Below are 13,847 nucleotides of genomic sequence, written 5' to 3'. Positions count from 1 at the left end.
CTATATCTCATCCACTCTGAAGCATCTCTCCAATCTCATTGGGGACTGCTGTGATGGGAAAAGGGGCCCAGGTCTCAATGATCTCCATCTTGTTCTTCCACTACTCTTCCTCACACCCTGGGCCCCAGTTGGCTCCCCCAGGGGGATGATAGGAAGGAGGGGAAGGAGAATGTGTCCCATCTGACCAGTGTTGTTTTCACCCAGCCCAAGTGTCCTCTGTGTGGCAGGATGCTGCTGGAATATTGACTTTGTCTCTCATGAGGTGCTTTGCTGAGTTCTTCTAAGTCACTTGCTCCCTGTGTGGGGCCATGTGAGGCTTCACTACTCCCTAATGAGGGCAATGCACCCTCTAAGTGACCACCCTTTGGCTTCTGCTCTGCTGTGTACCCCACACAACTGCTTTCTTCCAGGGTTACTTATCAGATGTGCTGTTTTCTCCCCTGCTTCTCTTTGCCTTCATTCCTTCCTTCTCTGTGGACCAGCTATCCTGCTTCTTCACTCATAGAGTACGGCAAAGGTGGCCTCTCCACAGCTTTCACATTGACCAGTTACTGGTGTAGTCATTCAAACAATTGACTGACTTTCTCAATTCCAGACTCCTGGAAGAAGGAATCTGGATAAGCTAAGGTCAAGTTGATCCCAGGGCTGTTCAGCTATGATCGTTGTCCTATGGATGTCATGTCCCACCCGTTTATGGAAGAAATGGCAGTTCCCAGGGAAATGCTGGCCACCACGCTGGACAGTCAGGCCCAAGTATCTACTGCAGTGGGCACAATAGCTAGAGACTGTCCTATGTTAGCAACTGTTATATTGACAGTTCAAGAGGACCATCAGATTTATTAACTATAAACTCATGGGTGGTCACTTAGAAAGCTGCTTCAGTAGAATGATGGTGGCAAAAGTTAGATTGCGAATGTCTGAAGGGTGAATTGGAGTGAGGAAATGGAGGCAAGATGTATAGACCATTTGGAACAGATATCTAATTTTATGTCGTCAGTGCTGCTGTTTTCTTAAAAAAAAAAAAAAAAGTACCTTCTCCTTCTTCTTGGTGAGATGCAGCTGCCGTGTTTCTGCATGGCCCCAGCCCTGGCAGCAGGTGATTGGTCCAGGAGAGGGAACCTAGCCCAAGCTAGGCCAGTTGGCGCCCTTCCCCAGGATTTTGAACTTTGGACCAGTGACCGTGTGAGTCAGACCCTCTTGGGTAACAAAACTATAGGAAGTAACACATGGAAGTTTCCATAGGCCATATTTCTTATCATGTGAATGAGACTGGTTTTCAGTGAGGAAGAATGGAGGTGACCCCAGAGTAAAGTAGGAATGAGGAGCGAAGAAGATCTTTGTATCAGATGAGCCACAGACTCTTGGCTTTCCTTAGGCCAAACTGTATCCCTTGTTTCTGTGGCAACCGTGGAGATGCGCCCTTGGATTTCCCTTCCAAACCCAATGCTGCTCCTCTGTCAGGAGGATGGTGAGCTGACAGCTGGCTGCTGTCAGTGCATCCAGGTTCCACTTCAGCTTGTGAGCCAAGGCCATGCTCCTCCCAGGAAGTCCCCAGCCAGTGACCACGCCAGGCTATTTCTACCCAAAGTGGAAGTCATCTAATGAGCCAGCAAATAAGCTCTCCAGGCCAGAGCTCTCTGTTGGGGTGTCTGAGACTTTGTGCATCGGGGTCTGAGGCTCCAACTGCACAATCCTGTTCCCCCCGCCCCCAGCTCTCTTTGCAGAGGGGTCGGATGCTCATCGTGCCTGAGACTGCTATCTCTTTTTCACATCTCATGGGAGCTATACTTCCCAATAAATCTCTTATCCCTGTAATTCTGCCTGCTTCTTGAAGCAATCATTCCCATGACTTCATTGCACCAATATATTTCTTTTTTTTCTTTTCTTTTCTTTTCTTTTCTTTTTTTTTTTTTTTTTTTTTTTTTTGAGACGAGGTCTTTCTTTGTCACCCAGGCTGGAGTGCAGTTGCATGACCTTGGCTCACTGCAACTTCTGCCTCCCGGGTTCAAGTGATTCTCATGCCTCAGCCTCCCAAGTAGCTGGGACGACAGGTGCGTACCACTATGCCCGGCTAATTTTTGTATTTTCAGTAGAGATGGAATTTTACCATGTTGGCCAGGCTGGTCTTGAACTCCTGATCTCAAGTGATCCACCTGCCTTGGCCTCCCAAAGTGCTGGGATTACAGGTGTGAGTTACCATGCCTGGCCTATTTCTCCTTTTGTCTTGGCTAGTTGAATTGAGCTTCTGTGATAGGTAAATTTATGTGTAAACTTCACTGGGCCAAGGGATGTCCAGATAGTTGGTAAAAGATCACTTCTGGGTGTGTGTGAGGGTATTCCTGAGAGAGACTGGCATTTCAGTCAGTCAACTGAAAGAAAATCTGCCCTCACCAAAGCGAGGGGGCACCATCCAATCCATTGAAGGCCCTGCTAGAACAAAAAGGCAGAAGAACAGTGAATTTGCTTTCTGTTCTAGAGCTGGGACATCATCTTTTGCTCTCAGACATCAGAGCTTCTGTTCTCAGGCTGATTCTGGGGTTTACACTAATGTTGGTTGCTCCCCTCCCCTTACTGTTCTCAGGGCTTTGACCTCAGACTGTTCTCAGGGCTTTGACCTGATCCTGGTCGGGTGCAGGGCTCTTGGGAGGCAGAGCGTCCCAAGAGGCTCAAACTCTTGAAAGTTTTCAACTGGAATCAAGGTTATTAATCACCCCCATCCCCACCCAACACCCAGATGATGGCTGTCCCCAAAGATAGCAATAGTCTGAACAATCTCTAATTCTTGACCACTAAAGGAAAAGACAGTAGCAGCAGGCAGTCCTAGAAGTTTATTCTTCAAACTCACCCTCCAGAACTCATCCTCCAAACCACTGGAGCCCGTTCCAGGCAGATGTGAGGGAGCTGTGCTTCACTCTTGACTTGGAAAGATGAGTTCTGATGGGTTGGGCTCCAGCAGCAGCAGCAAGCAATGGAGACAGAGAACCGCCCTGGGATCAGAGCCTGCTAATAATGAGGTGCCGCAGCCTAACTGGATATGATTCAATTTGCCTTCAACATAGACGAGAACATGTGACTGGAAGACATCTATACAAGGATGGAGAAACATTTCCCCTAATTGAAGGTCGCTCCACATCAGGCTGGAAGTATTTCATCTGCCAAGTCTCCTCCCTAATATGTTTTTAGTGAAATATCCACCAATGGCAAGGTCTTCTTCTGGGCCATCTGCTTCAATGCCAGTGGCTACTTGGAGGTTGCCCCAGGTATTTAAATAGCAGGGATGACCCACTTCAGAACTTTTCAGGAATCTGTGCATCCAACTTGGACTCCCTGATGTCCACTCACACCTTGGCCCACTTAATTCCCCGTGAACAGGCCTTGGTGTTGCAGCCCTCAGTGAAGATCCAACTTTCCCTGGGGGCTACACCCATAAACTAATGAGCTCAGATTCAGTCATCACAGCCAGAGAGTTCACAAGCCCTCAGGCGATCCTAGCTGAGGAAGGAGCAACCCCTTTTCCTGCTTCAGGACTGGACAAAAGCAGAAACCTCTCTAGGAGGAATCCAGCCAGGGGAGGCAGTGCCTCTCCTGGAGACCATCAAATTAGAGTAACCACCTTGCAGAGGTGCATCTTCCCATCCCAGATCTCCAAGAGGAATCAGTCCACCCTGGAAGGACTTGTCCCAGCCTCTCATTTCAAGGACCAAGACCTCTTATACTGGGTTTACATCCCCAACCCAGGAGTCTTTGAAATACTGATGGTTAGCAGAGAGAGAGAGGGAGGAAAGTCAGGGCTGGTAGAAACAGATCTTGTTTTCTCCTGGCCTGAAAGATCCCAACCTACAATTCTCAGGGCCTCAGCACCTCCAAACAAGGTTTTGGAACCCACCTCCAAGCTTAGCTTCTCCCAGCAGGAGGAACCCTTTTAGACATCCATTAAGGAGGTGTCCAAGAAGCTGCTCAATGTCTCCATCCCAAGCAAAGCCGTCTTCTCCATAATCCTGGACTCCCGGGGCTCATACTCCAGCCCAGTCATGAGGATTTCAGCCCAGTATGAGCCCCCAGAGTGCCTCTGGCCTCTTGCCAGACTTCCCAGGTTGACAGATCTCAGCACCACTCCACCGAAGTGGTCCTCTCTTTGACTAGATCCACTAGCTCCTCAATAGAGAGCCCTTGACCTTGCCTCTAACCCCTTCAGCCAAAGCTGAGACTAGAGTGAGGAAAGCAAGGTGCCAGGGCACACAATTTAAGGAGATGCTCTTTCCCAGGGCTGTGTGAGTGACTTGGCAACTGTTCCCATTATTTCTAGAAATCTAAAGCCAAGCTCTCCTGAGTTACAGGTTTCTGGCCTTGAGCTAGCCCCTAACAGAAGGTCAGGCTCTGGATCTAATCAATAAGAGTGTCACCAAGACTCTGCTGGAAAGCTGTTCCCCTGCCAGGGGGATTGACCATGGCTGAAGTAGCTGTCCCCACCCAGCCCTGCCCTTCCCTTGCCGCTCACAATGCTCAGTATTTGGAGCACTTGGGTGGCTATGCAGTCCTAGGAGCAGTGCAGCCCCGCATCCTCTGGGAGAACAGCAGCCAGGGCACCAGTTGACTCCTCGTGGTGTCACATTTCCTGCCTGTGCCAAGACAGGAAGTCACCCTGAATTGCCACTGGGCCTTGGCAAGCAGCAAGACCCGGCCCTAGGTCTTTGCCCCGCCTTGAGCACCCAAGAGGCTCTGATTCCTCTATGCTCCCTGCCAGGAATAAAGGGATAGAAACCACAGAACAAGACTGAGAGGGGAGAGGGACCAGCTGTCTCTTCCCTACTCTGTTGACTACCCAATTGCCCATGTAAATAGTGGACATTCTCCAAATTATCCTTTCACGTAAACTTACTTTCCTTTCTTAGATCCTTGTCTCAGGACTGCCACTAGGTGGATGGGGTGACAAGGGGTTTTGGTTACTTCTGCACCTTGCTTTTATTTTTTAATTTAATTTTATTTTTTTGTAGAGATGGGGTCTTGCTATGTTGCCCAGGTTGGTCTCGAACTTCTGTCTCAAGCAATGCTCCTGCCTCAGCCTCCCAAAGTGCTAGGATTACAAGCTTGAGCCACCATGACTAGCCTGGCACCTTGCTTTCAGATCCTGGAGGACAGAAGGGCTGCAGGCACAGTTTCTTCCAGGGGAGGGACCCAGTTCCTAGTGTCTTCACTACAGATGTACAGACAGGGAGATCTGCAGGTTGGGCCGTGTCCCTCTTACTGTCTCCCCACCTGTTCATATTTCCCCGTCAGCTTTCCTGCCTGAAGAAATTCTGGTCAAATGTCTCTCAGAGATGGACTGAGAGTTGAATTCGGGTGGGAAGTAGGAGATGGGCCAAGAGTGTGAGTTCTCTGGTGCACCTGATTAGATGTTTCTCTCATTGAGTCCCTCATTCATGCCAGGGAGATGAGCAGCGATAGAGAAGGCCCAGATCTGGCCCTCAGCTGACCACATGCACACAAGTCAGTCCAGGATACTACTGTAAATCTCTGCCAATAAAATCCAGGGTGCAATGCTGGGAAACAATGGGGTGCCAAAAGTTTTTATGGGAAAAAGTTATTGGGTCAATGATAAATGTTTTTACTGCCTAGACTCCAGGTCTGCATTTATTCTTATACCAAGTTGCAACATGCACCAACTCAGATATTGTGAGACTATATGAGACGCCGAGGAAAACAAGTACATATTATAGCTAGAGAGACCAGCAGGATGCTCAGGGTGACTTGTCTACCCTCCCCCTCACCATGTTGAGTAGTTGATTGACTGATCTAAGCTTCAATTTCTTCCTCTGCAAAATCAAGATAAAATTATACTTCATTTGGTTGGTGCTAGAATAAAGTGAAATAATGCATAATAATGAAATAATATGGCATAGTGTCTGGCACATTCTGGATGTAAATATTAGATAAAGTCAGTCGAAAAACACTAAATCTTATAATATAAAAGCAGTCAAGGGCGGGACTGTTCTCAAATCTTTCCAACATAGGTCCTTATTAAATATCATTCTTGTGACTAGCATATAATAAATTCTCAGTAAGTGTTAGTTGCTGTTGCTGTAGTTAGTAAACAGAACAGGTCAGGCAACGTTGGGTCAAGTTAGGGACTTGCCACTGCCAGGGAGATGTAAGGGATCTGGCACAAAGTCAAGCCAATGTCAAGGAAACATTCCCGGAAAATACATGAAGTTTGTTTTAAGAGTCTAAATGAGAATGTGGTCTCTCTCTCCAAATATTTGCACGCATTGGCACAAAACTTCAGCATTTTCCAATTATGGGTTCAATGGTCTTACTTGAGCCACACAGTCGAACGATATTTTCTTTCTTTCTTTCTTTCTTTCTTTTTTTTTTGTGACGGAGTTTCATTCTTGTTGCCCAGGCTGGAGTGCAGTGGTGCGATCTCGGCTCACTGCAACCTCCACTTCCCAGGTTCAAGCGATTCTCCTGCCTCAGCCTCCCCAGTAGCTGGGATTACAGGCATGTGCCACCACACCCAGCTAATTTTTGCATTTTTAGTAGAGACGGGGTTCCAACATGTTGGCCAGGCTGGACTTGAACTCCTGACCTCAAGTGATCCACCCGCTTTGGCCTCACAAAGTGCTGGGATTACAGGCGTGAGCCACCACGCCCGGCCACAATATTTTCAAGGTACAAATTCATCTTGGCCAGGCATGAGGGCTCACACCCGTAATCCCAGCACTTTGGGAGGCCAACGTGGAAGGATCGCTTGAGTCCAGAAGTTCGAGACAGACCTGAGCAACATAGCAAGACCCTGCTCTAAAAACAAACAAAAACAAACAAAACAAAACAAAAACCCAGCTGGGCGTGGTGGTGCATACCTGTAATCCCAGCTACTCGGGAGGCTGAGGTGGGAGGATTGCTTGAACCCAGGAGTTCAAGGCTGCAGTGATGTATGACCATGTTACTGCACTCCAGCGTGGGTGACAGAGTGAGACCCTGTCTCAAAAAAAAGAAGAAAAAAAAAAAATCTCACATCAGACCTGACAGGTATATGAAGTCCTAAACTGGGGTGTGAAGTTAAAGTTCACCTGGCTCTCATCATTCACTCCCTCCAAGCAGGAGTCCCTTCCACAGCCCCACAGGTGATGTCCTCATCCGAACCCAGCACCGCTGCCCGTGGCTGCCTCCCTGGAAGGCTGCGGCAGGGTTAGGCACAGATCGATTCTCTTTGCAGTAGGGAACCTCTGAAGGAGGCTGCCCTTCCCCCACCTCCCAGCAAGGTGGCTGCAGAACCAAGCTCTCCTCTAGGAAGAAAGCTGGTGGCAAGGGGTCTTTTCACCCTCTGTCCAGTAACACACACAAGGTGGCTTCACATACAAGGCAGCGTGGGATCTCTGAGGAAGCCCTTTAGGTAATGTTCCGGAGTAGAAAGGTAGCCTTCATGGCTTCTGTTTTCCTTTCAACACCCTACGGGGACCAGCTGTAGTCCTGAACTGTCATTGTCTCTCTTTCCCGGCAGATGGCGCCGAGGCGCTGGAACGGAAGCCCCTTTTCTTGACTAGCTCTCCCCTCTGAAATAGGGATTCCAGAAATGCGGGTTCCTTCCTCTCTGCCCTAGGTCCGGCAGAGCAGGTGGTCTCAGCGTGGTTTGATGGACTCAGTGTGGTTTGATGGTCATTCCAGATTCAGAACAGCCTCCTGTTCTGCTCAAAGTCGATCGAAAGTTTCCGGCAAAATACAAATTATTTCCTGGAAGGGGGTAAGAGAATGGGTTAATTTACTTAATTTCCTAGTTGAGAATTTCCCAAGGGACTGGGACTCAGAGCAGATGTTTCATTATTGGTGGGGAGGGGAGGTAAAGAAAAGTCTGGCTCGATTATTCTCAGCTGCGACCCAGGACTCTGGAGGGGCTTCCACACACCCACAGCTCCTTCCGGAGACCTCCCTCCGCTTATCTTTGGGGACCTGTGGTCCCTCCCTAGCCCACTGTTCTGGCGAACTGCGGCCGCCTGATGCAGTGCCACCAGCCTGCTGAGGGCTACGGTGGCTTCTTCAGGGCTCCGGGCACTCCGGAATCTGCCGCGAAATAAATGCATGCTGCCCGTGGAAGGCAGATAGATACAGAAGTTCTCTGTGGTTAGCAGGGGGAATGGCTGGGAGGCAGCAGTGGCAAACTCTGATTGTTCTACAGTTTTGCCAACAAGAATGGTTCTCAATACTGGCTGCATGGCAGAATCTCCAGCAATTTAAAAATACACCAATCGAATGTGTACTTTTTTTGGATATTGTATATTAATAAAAAGTTTATACACGCATACATATGGCTAGATAGATGATAGATGCCAACTCCATCTATCAAGCATCTCATTCTCCATGAATGAGAATCTGTGTAGGTGGGGCCTAAACCTGATTTTTTTTTTTTTTTTGAGACGGAGTCTCACTCTGTCGCTCAGGTGGGAGTGCAGTGGCGCGATCTCGGCTCACTGCAAGCTCCACCTCCTGGGTTAATGTCATTCTCCTGCCTCAGCCTCCCGAGTAGCTGGGACTACAGGTGCCCACCACCATGCCCGGCTAATTTTTTGTGTTTTTAGTACAGACAGGGTTTCACCGTATTAGTCAAGATGGTTTCAATCTCCTGACCTCATGATCCACCTACCTCGGCCTCCCAAAGTGCTGGGATTACAGGCGTGACCCACCACGCCCAGTCAAACCTGATTTTTTAAACCTTTCTCAAGTGACCCCAATTTGCACTCAGGGAAGAGAACTCTTGCTCTATGAACTTCTCCATCATCTTAAAGATCCAAGTCCAGATTACCACCAAGCCAGAATCACTTTTAAAAATTTTAAATGGCCGGGCGCGGTGGCTTAAGCCTGTAATCCCAGCACTTTGGGAGGCTGAGACGGGCGGATCACAAGGTCAGGAGATCAAGACCATCCTGGCTAACACGGTGAAACCCCGTCTCTACTAAAAAATACAAAAAACTAGCCGGGCGAGGTGGTGGGCGCCTGTAGTCCCAGCTACTTGGGAGGCCGAGGCAGGAGAATGGCATAAACCTGGGAGGCGGAGCTTGCAGTGAGCTGAGATCCAGCCACTACACTCCAGTCTGGGTGACAGAGCAAGACTCCGTCTCAAAAAAAAAAAAAAAAAAAATTTTTAAATGGAGGGGATGAAGGAGTGTCTGAGGACGTTCAGGGTCGACAGAGATGCCCTAGGGCAATGCTCTGTCTTCTATAACAATGTGTGACTGGCCTGTTAACACAGGGGAAACTGAGGCACGGTGCTGCGCCTGAGGTGTTGATGGTGGTTCTAATAGAAACCAGCTCATGGTTTCTATTAGAATCTAAGGGTCCAATAAACACTTGGAAAATTTCGATGAATTTATTCCAACACCTTCACTCTCTTTTTTTTTTTTTCTTTGAGACAGTCACACTCTGTCGCCTGGCTGGAGTGCAGTGGCACAATCACGGCTCGCTGCAACCTCCGCCTCCTGGGTTCAAGTGATTCTCCTGCCTCAGTCTCCCAAGTAGCTGGGATTACAGATGCACGCCACCACGCCCAGCTAATTTTTTGTATTTTTAGTAGAGATGGAGTTTCACCATGTTGGCCAGGCTGCTCTCAAAATCCTTGCCTCAAGTGATCCACCCACCTCAGCTTTCCAAAGTGCTGAAATTACAGGTGTGACCCACTGCGCCCAGCCCACTCTCTGTCTTAAACCCAAATAAGAGTGTTATTCAGAGATTCAATCCAGGTTTATTGAACCCCCACTATGTAGCTGATCCAGTGTTGATGCCCGAGATACCATATATATTTGCCTCATCCACAGAGCTTACAACCAGGGCTGGTGGGTGTGAGGGGCAGACATTCAACAAAGTAACACACAAATAGTTGCTGCAGGTTACTAATGTTTATAACCATCTATTTATTTCTTCCTCCCTGATTTGCCTCAGACACTGACGAATCTAATGTGAAGGTCCAGTGTTCAGTGTGCCTCTTGCCCTGCATGTTTTGGGGCCTCCCTTAGCTCTGAAGCCAGAGAATCACAGCTCAAACTTGCCTAGCAACTGTGTAGCTTTGAGCAAGTTTCTTAACTTCTGTGCTTCAAGGAAATCACAAAAAGTGCTCAATACTTCTCTCCACATAAATCTTTTTTAGATTGATTCCTGGGCTCTTGAGCTTTTTGTTACTACAAATAAAATCTTTAAAGTAGTATTTTCTAACTGTTGGATGTTGGTATATGTAAATATAACTTAGTTTTGGTATACTGGTTTTTAACACTTCAATATGTCGCCATTAAGTGTATTAGCTATTGATATGGTTTGGCTGTGTCCCCACCCGAATCTCATCTTGAACTGTAGCTTCCATAATCCCCATGTCATGGGAGGGACACAGTGGGAGGGAATTGAATCATGGGGGTGGGTTTTTCCCTTGCTTTTCTCATGATAGTGAATAAGTCTTATGAGATCTGATGGTTTTACAGAGGGCAGTTCCCCTACAGTCTCTTGCCTGCCACCATGTAAGACATGCCTTTGCTCCTCCTTCACCTTCTGCCATGATTGTGAGGCCTCCTCAGCCATGTGGAACTGTGAATCCATTAAATCTCTTTTCTTTATAAATTACTCAGTCTCGGGTATGTCTTTATTAGCAGCAAGAGAACAGGCTAATACAGCTATCATCTTTTTTTTTTTTTTTTTTTTTGGTATATAATCTTCATCAAATTAAGAAATTTCCTTTCTCATCCCAATTCACTTAGAATATTGATGGTTGCTGGCTCTTAGCAAGTGATCTTTCTGCAGCTATTGAGATGATCATGTGAATTTTCCCCTTTAATCTATTATTGCGGGTTACCACTGGTGATTTTCAAATGTTGAAACCATTCTTGATCTAAAAGATGAAGCTAACTGGGTAATGATGTTTTACTCAGTAAAACATGTTGTATATTGTTAGATTCTCTTTGGCTAATATTTTGTTGAGTATTTTTCCTATGTACATTTTTTGAGATTAGCCTGTAATTTTGTTATCTTGTACTGTCCTCAAGTTTTGGAAATTTCAAGATTATGCCAGTCTCGTAAAATGAGTCAGAGCATCCCATATTTTTCCATTCTCTGGAATAGTTTGTATATTACGGAAATAATTTCCTTTTTAAATGTGAGCTAGAACTTACCAGTGAGGCCTTTTGGAACTACAGTTTCTTTTTCTTTTTTTTTTTTTTTTCTTTTCTTTTTTTAGACGGAGTTTTGCTCTTGTTGCCCAGGCTGGAGTGCAGTGGCATGATCTTGGTTCTCTGCAAACCTCACCTCCTGGGTTCAAGTGATTCTCCTGCCTCAGCCTCCCAGGTAGCTGGGATTACAGGCGTATCCACCACACCTGGCTAATTTTTTGTATTTTTTAGTAGAGATAGTGTTTCACCATGTTGGCCAGGATGGTCTCGAACTTGTGACCTCAGGTGATCTGCCTGCCTTGGCCTCCCAAAGTGCTGCGATTACAGGCCTGAGCCACGATGCCTGGCCCTACAGTTTCTCTTGTTTGATCACTGATGCATTTTTTTTTCAATGGTATGGGACTATTCAGGTTTTTTGTTTTGTTTTGTTTGGAGTCTGTTTTAAGTTGCATTCTTGTGGGAGTTATTTTCAAAATTTTGGTGAAAGTTGCTGATAATATCATTTGATTGTCTTTCTGTAGCCTGCAGCATCTGCGGTACTGTCACCTTTTTCATTTCTGAGACTGGTTATTTGTGCTTTCTTTTTTCATTGATGAATTTCATCACAGGCTAGTAGTTAATGTTATTAGCTTTGTAAAGAAATGATTTTTGACTGTTGATTACATCATTTATATGTATGCTATTTCAGTAATTTCTGCTCTGATTTTTGTGTGCCCTTTTAAACTTTTCTTTGGATTTCCTTTGCTGTTCTGTTTGTTTCTCCTTGTGAATTCTGTCCTTCCTTTTCCACATACTCACTTATGTCTATACATTTCTAAGTACTGATATTGCTTTATGCTACACATTTTGATATGGTACTTTCTTTTTTTTTTTTTGGAGACGGGGTTTCACTCTATCACCCAGGCTGGAGTGCAGTGGCACGGTCTCAGCTCACTGCAACCTCCACCTCCTGGGCTCGAGTGATTCTCCCACCTCAGCTTCCTGTGTAGCTGGGACTACAGGCATATGCCACCACGCCTGGCTAATGTGTGTGTGTGTATGTGTGTGTGTGTGTGTATATATATATGTATGTGTGTATATACATGTGTGTGTGTGTGTGTGTATATATATATATATATATATTTTTTTTTTTTCAGTAGAGATGGGGTTTTACCATGTTGTCCAGGCTAGTCTCGAACTCCTGGACTCAAGTGATCTGCCTCAGCCTCCCAAAGTTTTGGGACAATAGGCGTGAGCCACCACGCCTGGACTGTGGTACTTTCTTAATAGTGGGAAACATTTCTAACTCCATTATGATTTCTTCATTGACACGTGCGTTATTTTAGCAGCATAATTCTCATTTTTGAATATAAGAATTTCTGGTTATTTAATTCTAGCTTAAAAGGTTAAGGTATTGTCAGAGAACATACCCTATACAATTTCAATACTTTAAATTTATTTAAACTTACCATAGGGCTTAATATATGGTCAATTTTTATAAATGTCCTGTGTATGCTTGAAAAGAATGTATACTAAGTAGTCCTATGGTGCAGAGTTTTTGTTTGTTTGAGATGGAGTTTCACTCTTTACGCAGGCTGCAGTGCTGTGGCGTGATCTCAGCTCACTGCAACCTCTGCCTCCTGGGTTCAAGCGATTCTCATCTCAGCCTCCCAAGTAGCTGAGATTACAGGTGCATGCTACCATGCCCAGCTAATTTTTGTATTTTTTGTAGAGACGGGGGTTTCACCGTGTTGGCCAGGCTGGTCTCGAACTCCTGGCCTCAAGTGATCCATCTGCCCCAGCCTCCCAAAGTGCTGGGATTACAGGTGTGAGCCACCGTGCCTGGCCCCACGGTGTACTGTTCTATATAGGCATCAATCAGGCCAATTTTGTTAAGGAGCCCTTTCAAATCTTCTACATCACTCCTGATTTGTTCTATCAATTTCTGAGAAAGATATGCTAAAACCTCCCAAATATGATTGTGATTTTGGGTGTTTCTCTTTTTAGTTCTTTACATTTTGAGGCCAGCAGAGGAAAAAATGGAACGATTTTTTTTAAAACCCACAACAATGTTAATACAAAATAAGGCAGGGAAGAGAAAGTCCCAGAAGAGGTGGGACAAACAAAAAGCACAAAGTAAGAAAGTCTGTTAAAGCCTAAATAAATCAGTCAGTCAATTACATTTAAATGGATTAAGGGCTCCCAGTGAAGAGCAAAACCTGTCAAGATGGTTTATGAGATAAAATCTGTAGGTTGTGTACAGGAGCCACATCCAAAACACAAACCCACACAAAGGTTAACAGCATGCCTGGTGCTCTTGACTAAGTACCTTCGTGGGGAGCGGTGAATCGTGGTTCTTGCACTCTGCAGGTCAGCCTCCCTTCCATCAGGACCCCTGGGAGTGGCCAGGAAATAATAGGGGCACGAGGAGCCCTTTCATTCGTATTTTGAAGCAGAACCTTCACATGTTCCTGCCTGCTGGGGAACTCTGGCTGGCAGACTGGGAAGGTCCACCTAGGTCAGCCAGGACACATTTGGCTCACCCAGGATGGAATGAGCAGCCTGGAGCCTTCTCTGCCCCCACCCCAGACCCTGGAGCTCCTCTGAATTCAACAAGTTCCTTCCGTTTCTCCCATCAAAGTGCCCACGTCTCCTCTTCCAAGTCACACTGTACAGTTCCTAGAGGAGATGGGCACAGTACCAAAGACCTCAACGGAATCTAGATTT

The sequence above is a fragment of the Chlorocebus sabaeus genome, chromosome 21 (genome assembly GCF_047675955.1).
Source record: "Chlorocebus sabaeus isolate Y175 chromosome 21, mChlSab1.0.hap1, whole genome shotgun sequence".
NCBI lineage: Eukaryota > Metazoa > Chordata > Mammalia > Primates > Cercopithecidae > Chlorocebus > Chlorocebus sabaeus.
The sequence above is the reverse complement of the archived record's forward strand: the minus strand, read 5'-3'. Positions refer to the sequence as shown.